Here is an 18,006-nt window from a genome sequence, read left to right on the forward strand (position 1 = left end):
AGGACTACCACCCACTGCTTTTGATTGTCTTCCTTCTATAATTTCCCCATAATTCCATGAACTTTTTAAATAAAATTCAATATTGTTTAAGGAAGTATGGCTTTATCTATGTAAATTTGCTATGCAGAAATATTCTAATGCAGACAAATTGGTAAATCTTGGTATATAAGATAATCTTTACCAAAGCCCTAATTTTTCCCTATTATTTATATATATGTAAATGTGCTTATTTTCTAATATTTTAAAGAAAATTTTAGGCACATGAAAGTGAAATAAATAATATAAAATTTGCCCTGAGGTGCCTGGGTGGCTCAGTTAGTTAAACCTCTGCTTTCCAGCTCAGGTCCTGATCTCAAAGTCCTGGGATCAGGCCTCCATCTCAGCAGGGAGCCTGCTTCTCCCTCTCCATCTGCCCCTCCCCCTGCTCTTGCTCTTCCTTGCTCTCTCTCTCTCAAATAAATAAATGAAATCTTTAAAAATAAATAAATAAATACATAAAAATAAAAGTTGCCCCATCAGCACGCCCAAATTTTATACACACTAACAGTCTATCATATTTTAAGTGTTTTTTTTTTTAAATAAATAAATCATTACAGGAAAAAATGGTGTTCACTCATGTTTCCTTCTCAACCCTATTCACTTCCTTTCTCCACAAAGTTTATGGCCATCCTGAATTAAATATCCATCTTTCTGTTCATGTTTTATTTACTGTCTTATTATCATTTTTAGCTTTCCTACATTCATATATGAAAGTAAGCAATAAAGATATTTTCTTTTTAAAAAAATGCAATATTGAGGGCTCCTGGGTGGCTCAGCGGGTTAAGCCGCTGCCTTCAGCTCAGGTCATGATCTCAGGGTCCTGGGATCGAGTCCCGCATCGGGCTCTCTGCTCAGTAGGGAGCCTGCTTCCCTCTCTCTCTCTCTGCCTGCCTCTCTGCCTACTTGTGATCTCTGTCTGTCAAATAAATAAATAAAATCTTTAAAAAAAAAAGCTTTAAAAAATGCAATATTGATATACCTAAACTTTTTCAGTTACCTTAACAGCTGTAAAATAGTCCATCATGTGATTGCGTCATACTTTACTTACCCATTCTTCTACCATTACTATGAACCCCTTTGGGCACATAGCCTTATCCATAGGTGAAAGAATATCTCTTGGGTATTTACTTCAATGGGAAATTATTGGGCCATATTATAAGCATTTTTTATTTTGCTAGAAACTACCAGCTTGTCTCACAAAGTGGTTGTGCTAATGAACATGCCCTCTATGAGAATATAAGAATTCAAGTTACTGCCTTCTCTCCAACCCTTGCTATTGTGAAGCTCCTTAAATTTTTTGACCAGCTAACGGGTGTGAAATACAATTCTATGTTGTTTTAATTCATCATTTATTGATTTCTAGTGAAGTTGAGTATACCTTCACATGTTGATTTCCCATGTGTTATTTCATGTTTGTCCTTTTCTAATTGATTTAAAAGCTTTTTCTGTATCTTCCGGATAGTAAACTATTTGCCCACCATCTACATTACAAATGTTTACTGCAATATTTTAGCTTCTACTTTGGTTCTTTTACCCTACAAAAGTTTTTAATTTTCACCCAGTTATATCTATCAGTTTTGCTTTCAAGGGTAATGGCTTATATGTGGTGCTTAAGAAATTATTTCTATGTTTTGATCATGAAGATAATCTCCAAAATTTGATTCCCAGTGATTTTATTTTTCCAGTTTAGATCTTTATTCTACCCAGAATTGATTTTTATGTGTGAGGTAATATAATAATATGATTTTTTTTTCTTCCATATAGAAAGCAACACATCCTAATTTTAGTTAGGGAACAGTGCTCTCCTTTGCACTGATTTGAAATCGCCATTTTTATCATCTAAGAATTCTCAAATATCCCTGGGTCTTTCTGGGCTCTTGCTTCTTTCTTTTTTTTTTTTTTTTTTTTTTTTTAATTTTTTAATTTTTTTCAGCATAACAGTATTCATTATTTTTGCACCACACCCAGTGCTCCATGCAATCTGTGCCCTCTACAATACCCACCACCTGGTGCCCCCAACCTCCCACCCCCCACCCCTTCAAAATTCTCAGATCGTTTTTCAGAGTCCATAGTCTCTCATGGTTCACCTCCCCTTCCAATTTCCCTCAACTCCCTTCTCCTCTCCATCTCCCCTTGTCCTCCATGCTATTTGTTATGCTCCACAAATAAGTGAAACCATATGATAATTGACTCTCTCTGCTTGACTTATTTCACTCAGCATAATCTCTTCCAGTCCCATCCATGTTGCTACAAAACTTGGGGATTCATCCTTTCTTTCTTTCTTTTTTTTTTTTTTTTTTTTTTTACAGCTTTATAAACATATATTTTTATCCCCAGGGGTACAGGTCTGCGAATCGCCAGGTTTACACACTTCACAACACTCACCATAGCACATACCCTCCCCGATATCCATAACCCCACCCCCTCTCCCAACCCCCTCCCCCCATCAACCCTCAGTTTGTTTTGTGAGATTAAGAGTCACTTATGGTTTGTCTCCCTCCCAATCCCATCTTGTTTCATTTACTCTTCTCCTACCCCCTCGACCCCCCATGTTGCATCTCCTCTCCCTCATATCAGGGAGATCATATGATAGTTGTCTTTCTCCGATTGACTTATTTCGCTAAGCATGATACCCTCTAGTTCCATCCACGTCGTCGCAAATGGCAAGATTTCATTTCTTTTGATGGCTGCATAGTATTCCATTGTGTATATATACCACATCTTCTTTATCCATTCATCTGTAGATGGACATCTAGGTTCTTTCCATAGTTTGGCTATTGTAGACATTGCTGCTATAAACATTCGGGTGCACGTGCCCCTTCGGATCACTACGTTTGTATCTTTAGGGTAAATACCCAGCAGTGCAATTGCAGGGTCATAGGGTAGTTCTATTTTCAACATTTTGAGGAACCTCCATGCTGTTTTCCAGAGTGGTTGCACCAGCTTGCATTCCCACCAACAGTGTAGGAGGGTTCCCCTTTCTCCGCATCCTCGCCAGCATCTGTCATTTCCTGACTTGTTCATTTTAGCCATTCGGACTGGTGTGAGGTGATATCTCATGGTGGTTTTGATTTGTATTTCCCTGATGCCGAGTGATATGGAGCACTTTTTCATGTGTCTGTTGGCCATCTGGATGTCTTCTTTGCAGAAATGTCTGTTCATGTCCTCTGCCCATTTCTTGATTGGATTATTTGTTCTTTGGGTGTTGAGTTTGCTAAGTTCTTTATAGATTTTGGACACTAGCCCTTTATCTGATATGTCATTTGCAAATATCTTCTCCCATTCTGTCAGTTGTCTTTTGGTTTTTTTAACTGTTTCCTTTGCTGTGCAAAAGCTTTTGATCTTGATAAAATCCCAAAAGTTCATTTTTGCCCTTGCTTCCCTTGCCTTTGGTGATGTTCCTAGGAAGATGTTGCTGCGGCTGACGTCCAAGAGGTTGCTGCCTGTGTTCTCCTCGAGGATTTTGATGGATTCCTTTCTCACATTGAGATCCTTCATCCATTTTGAGTCTATTTTCGTGTGTGGTGTAAGGAAATGATCCAATTTCATTTTTCTGCATGTGGCTGTCCAATTTTCCCAACACCATTTATTGAAGAGGCTGTCTTTGTTCCATTGGACATTCTTTCCTGCTTTGTCGAAGATGAGTTGACCATAGAGTTGAGGGTCCATTTCTGGGCTCTCTATTCTGTTCCATTGATCTATGTGTCTGTTTTTGTGCCAGTACCATGCTGTCTTGAGGATGACAGCTTTGTAATAGAGCTTGAAGTCCGGAATTGTGATGCCACCAACTTTGGCTTTCTTTTTCAATGTTGCTTTGGCTATTCGAGGTCTTTTCTGGTTCCATATAAATTTTAGGATTATTTGTTCCATTTCTTTGAAAAAAATGGATGGTACTTTGATAGGAATTGCATTAAATGTGTAGATTGCTTTAGGTAGCATAGACATTTTCACAATATTTATTCTTCCAATCCAGGAGCATGGAACATTTTTCCATTTCTTTGTGTCTTCCTCAATTTCTTTCATGAGTACTTTATAGTTTTCTGAGTATAGATTCTTAGTCTCTTTGGTTAGGTTTATTCCTAGGTATCTTATAGTTTTGGGTGCAATTGTAAATGGGATGGACTCCTTAATTTCTCTTTCTTCTGTCTTCTTGTTGGTGTAGAGAAATGCAACTGATTTCTGTGCATTGATTTTATATCCTGACACATTACTGAATTCCTGTACAAGTTCTAGCAGTTTTGGAGTGGAGTCTTTTGGGTTTTCCACATAGAGTATCATATCATCTGCGAAGAGTGATAGTTTGACTTCTTCTTTGCCGATTTGGATGCCTTTAATTTCCTTTTGTTGTCTGATTGCTGAGGCTAGGACTTCTAGTACTATGTTGAATAGCAGGGGTGATAACGGACATCCCTGCCGTGTTCCTGACCTTAGCGGAAAAGCTTTCAGTTTTTCTCCATTGAGAATGATATTTGCGGTGGGTTTTTCATAGATGGCTTTGATAATATTGAGGTATGTGCCGTCTATCCCTACACTTTGAAGAGTTTTGATCAGGAAGGGATGCTGTACTTTGTCAAATGCTTTTTCAGCATCTATGGAGAGTATCATATGGTTCTTGTTCTTTCTTTTATTAATGTGTTGTATCACATTGATTGATTTGCGGATGTTGAACCAGCCTTGCAGCCCTGGAATAAATCCCACTTGGTCGTGGTGAATAATCCTTTTAATGTACTGTTGAATCCTATTGGCTAGTATTTTGGCGAGAATTTTTGCATCTGTGTTCATCAAGGATATTGGTCTGTAGTTCTCTTTTTTGTTGGGATCCTTGTCTGGTTTTGGGATCAAGGTGATGCTGGCCTCATAAAATGAGTTTGGAAGTTTTCCTTCTATTGCTATTTTTTGGAACAGTTTCAGGAGAATAGGAATTAGTTCTTCTTTAAATGTTTGGTAGAATTCCCCCGGGAAGCCGTCTGGCCCTGGGCTTTTGTTTGTTTGGAGATTTTTGATGACTGTTTCAATCTCCTTACTGGTTATGGGTCTGTTCAGGCTTTCTATTTCTTCCTGGTTCAGTTGTGGTAGTTTATATGTCTCTAGGAATGCATCCATTTCTTCCAGATTGTCAAATTTGTTGGCGTAGAGTTGCTCATAGTATGTTCTTATAATTGTCTGTATTTCTTTGGTGTTCGTTGTGATCTCTCCTCTTTCATTCATGATTTTATTTATTTGGGTCCTCTCTCTTTTCTTTTTGATAAGTCTGGCCAGGGGTTTATCAATCTTATTAATTCTTTCAAAGAACCAGCTCCTAGTTTCGTTGATTTGTTCTATTGTTTTTTTGGTTTCTATTTCATTGATTTCTGCTCTGATCTTTATGATTTCTCTTCTCCTGCTGGGTTTAGGGTTTCTTTCTTGTTCTTTCTCCAGCTCCTTTAGGTGTAGGGTTAGGTTGTGTACCTGAGACCTTTCTTGTTTCTTGAGAAAGGCTTGTACCGCTATATATTTTCCTCTCAGGACTGCCTTTGTTGTGTCCCACAGATTCTGAACTGTTGTGTTTTCATTATCATTTGTTTCCATAATTTTTTTCAATTCTTCTTTGATTTCCTGGTTGACCCATTCATTCTTTAGAAGGATGCTGTTTAGTCTCCATGTATTTGGGTTCTTTCCAAATCTCCTCTTGTTATTGATTTCTAGCTTTAGAGCATTGTGGTCTGAAAATATGCAGGGAATGATCCCAATCTTTTGATACCGGTTGAGACTTGATTTAGGACCAAGAATGTGATCTATTCTGGAGAACGTTCCATGTGCACTAGAGAAGAATGTGTATTCTGTTGCTTTGGGATGAAATGTTCTGAATATATCTGTGATGTCCATCTGGTCCAGTGTGTCATTTAAGGCCTTGATTTCCTTGTTGATCTTTTGCTTGGATGATCTGTCCATTTCAGTGAGGGGAGTGTTAAAATCCCCTACTATTATTGTATTCTTGTCGATGTGTTTCTTTGATTTTGTTATTAATTGGTTTATATAGTTGGCTGCTCCCACGTTAGGGGCATAGATATTTAAAATTGTTAGATCTTCTTGTTGGACAGTTCCTTTGAGTATGATATAGTGTCCTTCCTCATCTCTTATTATAATCTTTGGCTTAAAATCTAATTGATCTGATATAAGGATTGCCACTCCTGCTCTCTTCTGATGTCCATTAGCATGGTAAATTCTTTTCCACCCCCTCACTTTAAACCTGGAGGTGTCTTCGGGTGTAAGATGAGTTTCTTGTAGGCAACATATAGATGGGTTTTGTTTTTTTATCCATTCTGATACCCTGTGTCTTTTGATTGGGGCATTTAGCCCATTAACATTCAGGGTAAGTATTGAGAGATATGAATTTAGTGCCATTGTATTGCCTGTAAGGTGACTGTTATTGTATATTGTCTCTGTTTCTTTCTGATCTACTACTTTGAGGGTCTCTCTTTGCTTAGAGGACCCCTTTCAATATTTCCTGTAGAGCTGGTTTGGTATTTGCAAATTCTTTCAGTTTTTGTTTGTCCTGGAAGCTTTTAATCTCTCCGTCTATTTTCAATGATAGCCTAGCTGGATATAGTATTCTTGGCTGCATGTTTTTCTCATTTAGTACTCTGAATATATCATGCCAGCTCTTTCTGGCCTGCCAGGTCTCTGTGGATAAGTCTGCTGCCAATCTAATATTTTTACCATTGTACGTTACAGACTTCTTTTCCCGGGCTGCTTTCAGGATCTTTTCTTTGTCACTAAGACTTGTCAATTTTACTATTAGGTGACGGGGTGTGGACCTATTCTTATTGATTTTGAGGGGGGTTCTCTGAACCTCCTGGATTTTGATGCTTGTTCCCTTTGCCATATTGGGGAAATTCTCTCCAATAATTCTCTCCAATATACCTTCTGCTCCCCTCTCTGTTTCCTCTTCTTCTGGAATCCCAATTATTCTAATGTTGTTTCGTCTTAGGGTGTCACTTATCTCTCGAATTCTCCCCTCGTGGTCCAGTAGCTGTTTGTCCCTCTTTTGCTCAGCTTCTTTATTCTCTGTCATTTGGTCTTCTATATCGCTAATTCTTTCTTCTGCCTCATTTATCCTAGCAGTGAAAGCCTCCATTATTTGATTGCACCTCATTAATAGCTTTTTTTATTTCAACTTGGTTAGATTTTAGTTCTTTTATTTCTCCAGAAAGGGCTTTTATATCTCCCGAGAGGGTTGCTTTAATATCTTCCATGCCTTTTTCAAGCCCGGCTAGAACCTTGAGAGTCGTCATTCTGAACTCTATATCTGACATATTACCAATGTCTGTATTGATTAGGTCCCTAGCCTTTGGTATTGCCTCTTGTTCTTTTTTTTGTTGTGAATTTTTCCGCCTTGTCATTTTGTCCAGATAAGAGTTTATGAAGGAGCAAGTAAAATACTAAAAGGGTGGCAACAACTCCAGGAAAATATGCTTTAGCCAAATCAGAAGAGATCCTGAATTGTGAGGGGGGAGAAAGGGGATAAAAAGGGGTTCAGAAAGAAAGAAAAAAAAAACTATTAAAAAAAAGAAAGCCGATAAAGAAAAAATATAAAAAGAGGAAAAAATATATATATATATTAGATAAACTATTTAAAAAACGTTAAAAAAAGAAAACGGTAAAAGTTAAAAAAAATTTAGCAGAAGAAGAGAAAAAGAAAAAAAAATTGAAAAAGAAAAAAAAATTAAATTAACTGCAAGGCTAAAAAATCATGGGGAGAAAGCCATGAGTTCCGTGCTTTGCTTTCTTCTCCTCTGGAATTCCGCCGTTCTCCTTGGTAGGTGAACTTGGTCCTGGCTGGGTTTCCCGTAGATCTTCTGGGGGAGGGGCCTGTTGTAGTGATTCTCAAGCGTCTTTGCCCCAGGCGGAGTTGCACCGCCCTTACCCGGGGCCGCGCTGAGTCATCCGCTCGGGTTCGCTTTCGGGAGCTTTTGTTCCCTGTGCGCTTTCCGTAGAGTCCGGAGGACGGGAATAAAGATGGCGGCCTCCCGGTCTCCGGCCCGGAGGAGCCGAGAGCCCGGGGCCCCACTCCTCAGTGCGCCCTCAGAGAACAGCGCCCAATGACTCCCGTCACCCGGGCCTCCGGCTGCGCTCCGAGCTGACCGAGCCTGCGACCGGTTCAAGGCAACCCCGAGCTGAGAGTCACTCCTCGGCTCTGTCTCTGCAGCCGGCTTCCCCGTTCTAATACCGGTAAGCTCTGCGACACTGAGACACCCCCGATCCTTCTGCAACCCTGCGGGACCTAAGGCCGCGCTTACCCCGCCTGGGCTTCACCCCAGTTAAGCCTCTGGAGCGATGTCCCTCAGCGGAACAGACTTTTAAAAGTCCTGATTTTGGGGGCGCCTGGGTGGCTCAGTGGGTTAAGCCGCTGTCTTCGGCTCAGGTCATGATCTCAGGGTCCTGGGATCGAGTCCCGCATCGGGCTCTCTGCTCAGCAGGAAGCCTGCTTCCCTCTCTCTCTCTCTCTGCCTGCCTCTCCGTCTACTTGTGATCTCTCTGTCAAATAAATAAATAAAAAATCTTAAAAAAAAAAAAAAAAAAAAAGTCCTGATTTTGCTCCGTTGCTCCGCCGCTCGCCGGGAGCCGGCCCCTCCCCCCGCGGTCTATTTTCTCGTCGCTTTGGATTCACTTCTCCGCCAGTCCTACCTTGCAGAAAGTGGTTGATTTTCTGTTTCTGGAATTGCTGTTCTTCTTCTCTTCAATCTCCCGTTGGATTTGTAGGTGTTTGCAATCTTTAGATAAGCTATTTAGCTGATCTCCCGCTACCCGAAGTAGTCTCAGCCTGCTACTTCTCCGCCATCTTGACTCCTCCCCCCTCTTGCTTCTTTCTTATTGAACTAAATCAACACTTGATGACACTATGTCATTTGCACATTTCCTAGATACTATGGCTTTATTATAAGTCTCGAAATCACGTGGGGCAATTTCCTCCTTTTTTTTTTTTTTTTAAGTCTTAGCTATTCTTGGGCTCACACACTTCTACATGAATTTAAGAATTGATTTTTCGACTTTGACTAAACAACCTTGTTGGTATTTCAGTTTGATTAGAATTTATAGATTAGTTTGGCTTCTTCCCATATTTTAAATCTGTTTCAAATATCACCACATAAAATAGCACAGACACTCAGGAAAGTACGAGAGGTTAACCAACCCATATACTGTGATTTAATTACAAATTTAAATTCATTTTAACTGTGATATGTTGAAGAGAAAGAGAGGAGTAGAATCTTTTTTGTAGTTAACAGATTTTTGGCTCAATTAGACTAGATATGTGATTACAAGTGTTTCCATCATGCTAGATCTGTCAATGAGCTGTAAACAGAGTCAGAATAATATGATTGATAATAGTTAGAAGAAATAATGATTGGGCACCTTGTTGGCTCATTTGGTTAAGGGTCCAACTCTTGATTTCAGCTCAGGTTATGATCTCAGGATCGTGAGATGAGCCCCAGGTCCGGTTCCCCACTCAGCCAATACGCTCCCCTCTCTCTCCTATCCCACTCACATTCATGCTCTCTCTCTCTAAAATAGATAAATCTTTAAAAAAGAAGAAATAGGGTGCCTGGGTGGCTCAGTGGGTTAAGCCGCTGCCTTCGGCTCAGGTCATGATCTCGGGGTCCTGGGATCGAGTCCCGCATCGGGCTCTCTGCTCGGCGAGAAGCCTGCTTCCCTCTCTCTCTCTGCCTGCCTCTCTGTCTACTTGTGATCTCTCTCTGTCAAATAAATAAATAAAAAATCTTTTAAAAAAATAAAAATAAAATAAAAATAAAAAAGAAGAAATAATAATGAAATGATATAGGTTACTGAACAACTACTTTATTTCCAGCACTGTGCCCAGTTCTACAATACACAGAAAGTAGTTTCAGAATTGCTAGCCTATACCACTTATTTGTGCGAAAACATATTTATTCAACAGAGTTAAATATGTTTTTATAGTTCTTTTTTATTTGTGAGCTGGGTATATACAGTCAAAACATTGTGCTTAAAAATCACTTGAGTGTTTTTTTTCCTTTGGAATGGTTATGTTACAGGAAATACAGTTAAGTCTATTTTTTCTGTTTTATATTTTCTTTTCCATCATGTTTGTTCATTTAGTTTTGTTCCTTTTGTTGTTTGTTTGTTTGCCATGAATGTGTGAAACATTAACATGATTCCATTAAATCTCTACCAAAAATTATATTCAAGGAAATGTCACCTTGTATCCCTTTCACCCCATTCATACACATCCCTCCTAACATCACATTAGTTTCTGCTTTAGTATGTTTCATTTTACAAAGATAAGTAGACAGATGTTTGGTTATTTATTTGTTTCTAACACAAAAAGAAGCATAGCTTATATCTCTTTTGCTCTTTAATTTTTTCACTTACCAAAATATCCTGAAACTACTTCATATCAGTTCAGAGAGACTGTCATTCTTTTTTATGTCTGAACATTACTCCATTTTGCAGATAAATCATAGCTTATTGAACTAATCTCCTATGTTATATATTTAAGACATTCCCACTAATTTGCAAATACAAATAATGCCACAATAAATGATCTTGTATTTTTGTGTTGCTGAAGAGGTATCTTCAGGGTAAATTCATAGAAATGGATTACTGGGTCAAAAAGCAAATGCATATGTAGTTTTCTCAGTAATTGCCAAACTTCCTTTCAATTTATATTTCTGCCAGCAATGTGTGAGAGTGCCTATTTTTCCACAGACACACCTCTGATGGGTGAGAAATAGTATCCCAATGTAGTTTTAATTTGTATTTATCTTATTATGAGTGAAGAGGCTTTCTCTGTGATGTTGTTACCCAGTAATTGCTTGCATCTCATAAGTCTAAACTTACATGGTCATGCCTAGTTGCAAGGGAGGCCGTGAAATATAGTCTCTACCTGGGTGGCTTTGAATCTAGCTAAATCTTGGTTGGGGGTGGGATCTAGAAGCAAGAGAGGTACTGGGGAATAAAGAGGGATAATAAGCAGTCTTTCTGACAAAGTTCACTAAATGATAGCTAGAGATCTATTAGATATATTATACTTCTGAGGAGTTAGTTGTTTATAAAGTAATCACTCACATTATTCCTACTTAACACACATCTACTTAGTAGTACTTTTTAAAATATATGGATAAGATAATAATTGCCTCACCAGGAAATGAAATTTGAGTGATAGAAAATTAATATGGCTCAGAAGTGTTATAAGACTAAATAGAAAATTCTAAGAAAACACAAAAAATTGCACCCAAATTTGGGAGGTTAAGGAAGGCCCTCTTGAAGAAATAGAGTTTAAGTAGAACATTAAAAGTTGTTTCTAGTGAGCAAAGTAAGAATGGAGGATTTCTGGGAGAAGGCTGTAAATGTTCAAAGGCCTGGAGTTGAGAAAGAGAGAGCATAGTTCAATATGTGTCCAACACTTCGTGCAGCAAGGGGAGAGGTGAGAGACGGCCTGGAGAGAGAAACTGGGGCAGATCTCCAATTAGCTTCTGGGCTCTGCCAAGAAGTTTGTCTTCTATCATTCTATCTGAAGGCAGTGGGAGCCATGTAAGAGTTGTAAACATGAGAGAGACAAGTCAGATTGGTGATTAAGAAAGACTGTATCCGGGGCGCCTGGGTGGCTCAGTGGGTTAAGCCGCTGCCTTCGGCTCAGGTCATGATCTCAGGGTCCTGGGATCGAGTCCCGCATCGGGCTCTCTGCTCGGCAGGGAAGCCTGCTTCCCTCCCTCTCTCTGCCTGCCTCTCTGTCTACTTGTGATCTCTGTCAGTCAAAATAAATAAATAAAATCTTAAAAAAAAAAAAAGAAAGACTGTATCCAAAAAAAAAAAAGAAGAAGAAGAAGAAAGAAAGAAAGACTGTATCATATAGATGATGCATGACAGAGGGGCAAGACTGAGCTAGGTTTCCAGAGAAAGAGAGAGTGTGAGAGAGAGAGAGAGAGGAATTGAGGGAAGAGAGCTCTCAGAGAGCTGACTCAGGGAGCTGAGTCAGGTTACAAAACCATGATTTCTAATCATCCTACTAAATAGGTACCAAAGTTCTTAGTTTAATTATGAGTAAATTGGTTGAAGTCAGAAGTCTTCTAAACTAGGATAAGGGACATCATGTGGGGGAGGGGGACTGGAGTGATTTCATAGTTCTACCCTCACAGAGATGTAAAATTCTATGTTAATGTCCTATTTCTACAAAAGGTATACCAAGAAAATGGATGAAGAGGATATGTTTTAAGTAAAATATAAGGTTATTTTAAGATATTGTTTCTATCACCAAATGACTCAAAATAATAGAGTCCATTGGAAAATGGAAAAGTTCAAAATCTAATATAAATTTATTAAAGGAATCTTCCAAAGGACAACCTTCCTATTGCAGTGTAGATTTAAATTAACTGATCTGTCGTATGGTGCGAATTTTTAATTAAGGCCAAATGTATATTCTCAAGATAAATGGAGGATTTCAGCAATTATCTAGTTATTTGAGGCAAATTAGCTTCTTTTCTTGAAAACATCTAGTTAATTATGGTAAAAAATATTGGATTTATTACTAGCATTACCTGATAATTGCCTCACTTTCTTCTTTCATTTAGTATCTGCCAATGTAACCTCAAAGTCCTTCATAAAGCTCAAAAGTTAATAACATCAAGATTTTCTTGGAAATTTAAGCTGCTACTGTTTTTATAAGCATAGCCCATTCATTGATTTTTCTAGGGGTAAGGGTAGGAAGAGTGGGGCGGGGGGGGGAAGCCTGACGCCCTCAGAAGCTAACTGGTACTTATATGTCACACATACCACAGCCCAAATGTTTCTTATCCTGAGCATTGTGGATAATCATTTCTATTTCCCAAATAATCAACCATCCTATTTACCCTTTAATCTCCACTGTGACAGAAATGACTGGTATAAGTCAAAACCGTATCACTTAGCAGAATTGTGACTTAAACACATTTAAAAGAGATAATCATTGCTATACTGTGGTGTTTGGAAACTCTGGCTTTCTCTTTTGTTATCCAAAGTTTAATCTTTTGAAAAATCAATAAAGAGAGTAATTTTTTATAAATGAGTCTATACTTTTTCCAGTAATGAGGAAACTAAGGTTCAGTTTGCAGTGTGCCAAGAAAGTTAGGAGCTAGGAATTTTTGTCCAGTTTTCTCTATCGTTAAAAACAATACAGGGGTGCCTGGGTAGCTCAGTGACGTTGTGATCTCAGGGTTGTAGGATCAAGCCCCGTGTCAGGCTCTGCACTCAGCAGGGAATCTGCTTCTCCTCTCCCTCTCCCTCTGCCCCTACCCCCACTAGTGCATAAGCTGGTGCACACTCTCTTTCTCTCTCTCTAAAATAAGTAAATAAATCTTTAAAAAATCCCCAATACATTTACAATGCTTAACATTCCGTTTTACATGGATTACATATTAGTTGGGCTGAAACTTTAAAACTGCATCACTAATTCTGAGTTATCAGAATTATGCACATAATATCTTGACAATTTCAGATCTTTCTTCTTCATAAATTTCCAGGAATTTGAGGTGTGAGGGAATAGGAATGATTTCTTTGTATTCTGGAGGTCAAAGTAGATGACTTCTGTGATTTTTTTTCAGGCTGGAAGAGTCAGTGGTTTGAATGCTGCCTACTAATGAAGATTTTTATACAACTTTATGCAACTTACAAGTATGTTCTCATTTTTCTAAATATTTTATTGTTTAGTCGATTGATGCCACAGTGGTTTGAATCAGCATCCAATTGCTTGATTCCCATTAGTAATTCAGTTACAACAAGAAATTCCCACCTAATTGTCTGATGACTTCACATAAGACTGAATCCTGTTTCGGGGTTACAATTAGACTGGTCAATCACTACTAAACCTTTCACAGCAAACGTAGTATCATATACCCATGATTTGCTCTATAATTATCAGCCTTTTTTGCAGTTAGATTGGGGCAAGGGGATTGTGCTGAAGCCAGTGGATGAGAGTGGAAGTGATAAAAGCCATTTCCAGGCCTGGACTTAAAAAAACTTTTTTTCAGTTGATCTTCCAGTCGGTGTATTGGTCATGTATGTTGTGCAAAGAATTATTGCAGAACTTAGGGACTTAAACAATCTTAGTTTCTGTGGATCAGAAATATAGGTAAAACTTAGCTGGATGCCTCTTGATCAGAGTCTCCTAGAAGATTATGTTCAAGGTATCAGGGTGGCTGCTGTAATCTTAAGACTCAACTTGGGGAAATCTGCTTCCAGTTCATTCACGTACCTGTTGGCAGGACTCAGGGCATCCCTGAACCTTGGCTGAAGACATCAGTTCTTTATATGTGGGCCTCTCCATAAGGCTTCTACCCGTATTATGACAGCTCGATTCTCCCAAAGTGAGGATTCCAAGAAGAGGAGACAGTGAGAGAAACAGTGAGAGGGAGAGAGAAGGAGGGACGGAGAAAAAAAGATGAGCAAGATAGAAGTTAGTCTTTTCATAACCTAATCTCAGAATGACTTCCTATCATTTTTCAGTATTCTGATTATCAGAAGAAAGTAGTTAGATCCAGTCCATACTCAAAGAAAGGGGATTACACAAGAGTGTGAATACCTCGAGATGGGGATCACTGAATCCACTCTGGAGGCCGTCTACTGCACATGGTGATCCACAAGGTCATGTGTTCCAGATGGTACATCTACAAGATAGAAACAGCCTAAGTGAAGCACCACATTTACACTGAGAACATCAACCTTGCACAAGGGACTTGGTTGCAGAAAGAGAATCCCTGAACTCCTTGAAATTCCCTCCTCCAAAAAAGCACCTGGGAAGGCTGTGCAGGTGCAGGTACACCTACTAAGAAGACAAATCTTATTTTCCTCACCCAAATCAACTGACTGATATTTCTTTTGTGAAAGTTTTCTTATATGTAAAAGTGGAGATTATTCCTATTCAATATATTTGTTGAAATAACTAAGAGATAAGTGAAAACATTTAGTAAAATCCCATTTAAAATAGCACCACAATGAAAAAAAAAAATCCTGGAAATAAATTTAACCAAGAAGGTAAATAATGTACATGAAAACCATAAAACATTGAAAGAAGTGGAGGAAGACCCAAATAAATGAAAAGATATTCTGTACTCCTGAATTGGAAGAATTAATGTTATTAAAATGTCCATACTACTCAAAGAAATCTACAGATTCAGTGCAATTTCTATCAAAACTCCAATGGTATTTTTCAAAGAAAAAAGGCAGACAATCCTAAATCTCATACAGAACCACAAAAGACCCAAGTAGCAAAAATAAAGAAAAAAAGGAAGAACAAATATGTAGGTACCACATTTCCTGATTTTTAAAACAGTATGGTATTGGCATAAAAACAGACACATAGATCAGTGGAACAGAACAGAGAGAGCCCCAAAATAAACCCAGGAATATATAGCCAATTAATTTTCAATAAAGGAGTCAAGAATATACAATGGGGAAAGGATAGCTTCTTTAACAAATGGTGTAGGGAAAACTGGACATCTACATGCAAAGGAATGAAACTGGACCCCCATATCTTACACTATACACAAAAATCAACTCAAAATGGATTAAAAACCTGAATGTAAAACCTAAATCTATAGACTCTCGAAGAAAACAGGGGGTAAGCTCCTTTACACCGACCTCAGCAATGATTTATAGGATATGATCCCAAAAGCAAAGGCAACAAAGACAAAAACTGACAAATGAAACTACATCAAACTGAAAAGCTTCTACACAGTAAAGGAAACCATTAACAAAAAGAAAGGCAACCTATGGAGTGGGAGAAAATATTTTCAAACCACCTATCTGTTAAGGAACTAATATCTAAAACATACAAGGAAGTCATACAACTCAATAGCAAATAATAATGATAATCATCATCCAATTAAAAATGGGTAAAGGACCTGAATAGTCTTTTCCCAAAAAGACATACAAAATGCTGATAGAAAGTGTGCCCAAATCAATAATCATCAGGGAAATGCACATCAAAATTACAAAGAGATATTACCTCACACCCATTAGGATACCTTTTATTAAGAAGATAAGAAATAACAAAATGCTGGCAAGGATGTGGAGAGAAGGGAACCCTTGTATGCTGCTGAGCAGGATATAAACTGGTATAGCCACTATGGAAAATTGTATGAAATTTTTTAAAAAGTATATATATATATATATATATATATATATATATATATATGGAGAGAGAGATATCTATCTCCTCTTTTAAATATAATATAAAAAATATATACATGATAATATAAAATATATAACACACAATAATATATATTAGTTCTTTGTAATACATATATATGTGCAGTATATATTTTTTATACATATATATGTGCAATGGAATATTAACCTTAAAAATGGAAATCCTGCCATTGATTATGCAAAGTGAATTAAGCTAGACAAAGACAAATACTGTATGGTATCACATATACATGAGATCTAAAAAAGAAAAAAGTTTAAACTTAGGCTACGGAGTGTGGCAAATAGGGAGAAGCTGGAAAAGGGCACAAATGTCCAGTTATGAGATAAATAAAGTCTGAGGATCTAATGTATAACTTGGTGACTCTAGTTGACAATATTTTATCATATAATTGAAATTTGCTAAGAAAAGAGAACTTATCCCTCCAAAAATCTAATTGTGTGAGGTGATGAATGTGTTAGTTAAGTCAATGATGGGAGTCCTCTCACAATGAATGCATATATCAAATCAGTACATTGTACATTTTAAATATATTACAGTTTCATTTCAAAATTGTACCACAATAAAGCTGGAAACAGCCTAGATTCACAATTCTCTGCTAGTTGGGAAGACATGAAGGAAATCTTCCCAATTCACATCAGATTGTGATATGAGCAAGTAATAAACTACTGTTGCATGAAAGCCCTGACATTTCAGAATTTATTTGTTCTGGGAGCATTAGGTGAGGTTAGCCTGACTAATGTATCTGCTTTCATTTTCTGACACCCTAAATATATACATTTGTTCATTTTTTTTACAGATTCTTTTTTCAATAGCCAGTTTTCATTTTTATCACTGTAAGGATTATTACTGAACTAGTATTGAACTCTTGGTCTGTGTTGGTCTTTTTGTAAGTGCTGAAGGTAAAAAGGGACAACATGTTTGTCTGCTGTGTTAAGTCAGAAATCCTTCATGGCATGGTTTGGGATGTATTTATTCATTTAAAAATATTAACTTTACATGCATTTTCATATACTTGACATTTATATTTATGGCCCCATAGTGTTTTACTCAGAGTAGTCAGAAAATTAACTTTATTAAATGAATGCACTTAGAATCTAAGAAATATTTGTTGAATTATGTTCACCTTTATCTTTATTCCCTCTTATCACTTATCTCCTACTTACCCTTAGGGTTTGGGATTAGATGACATTTTTTTCATGGAAGCTTTCTGCAAACCTCCAATTCTGAGTTGGATGTCTTTTAATTGCTTCCAAAGTACCACATGCTCTTTCCTGCTGTAACCCTTATAATGCTCTATGGCAATTCCCTGTTTGTTTGTATGACTTTTTTAGCATGTGAACTACTGTCTTAAGAGTATTACTGTTTTCCCAGCAGTTACTACCTAGTACATAGTAAGGATGCAATCATTCTTTAAGAAAAGGATAAATGAATAATCACATGGATAGTAGAGGATTTAAGCTTTCTAACAAACCTTTGTAAGTATCTCAAACATGAGGATATTGAAACACTATGAGTTTTACCAATTGATGACTTACTTGACCAGGCTATAAAGACATGACTTTTCTCATCAGTCAAGGTGAGTAAAGGGAATTCATGTCTCTACAGTCCAAGCAGTAGAAGAGGCAGGCAGAATGAGAGAAGGGGGATAGATATTAACTATTAAGATGCATTGATTCAAAGGATGAAAGCCAAAGCTATACAACATGGTTGATAGTGCTCTGCAAGACAGAATAGATGGGCACCTGGGTGGCTCAGTGGGTTAAAGC

The 18,006-nt window shown here is 37.8% G+C and overlaps 1 long non-coding RNA gene across 1 annotated transcript in view; it reads right to left on the minus strand.

Moving 5' to 3' along the window:
* The window catches only part of LOC125083060 (uncharacterized), a 43,158-nt gene extending 34,427 nt beyond the window's left edge, over positions 1–8,731 (minus strand). The window contains exon 1 of the long non-coding RNA XR_007122162.1: positions 8,707–8,731. This is a non-coding gene — a long non-coding RNA (uncharacterized LOC125083060). The remainder of the gene's footprint in view (positions 1–8,706) is intronic.
* Between the last annotated feature and the right edge of the window lie 9,275 nt (positions 8,732–18,006).

This window comes from Lutra lutra, chromosome 13, assembly GCF_902655055.1.
Source record: "Lutra lutra chromosome 13, mLutLut1.2, whole genome shotgun sequence".
NCBI classification, from domain to species: domain Eukaryota; kingdom Metazoa; phylum Chordata; class Mammalia; order Carnivora; family Mustelidae; genus Lutra; species Lutra lutra.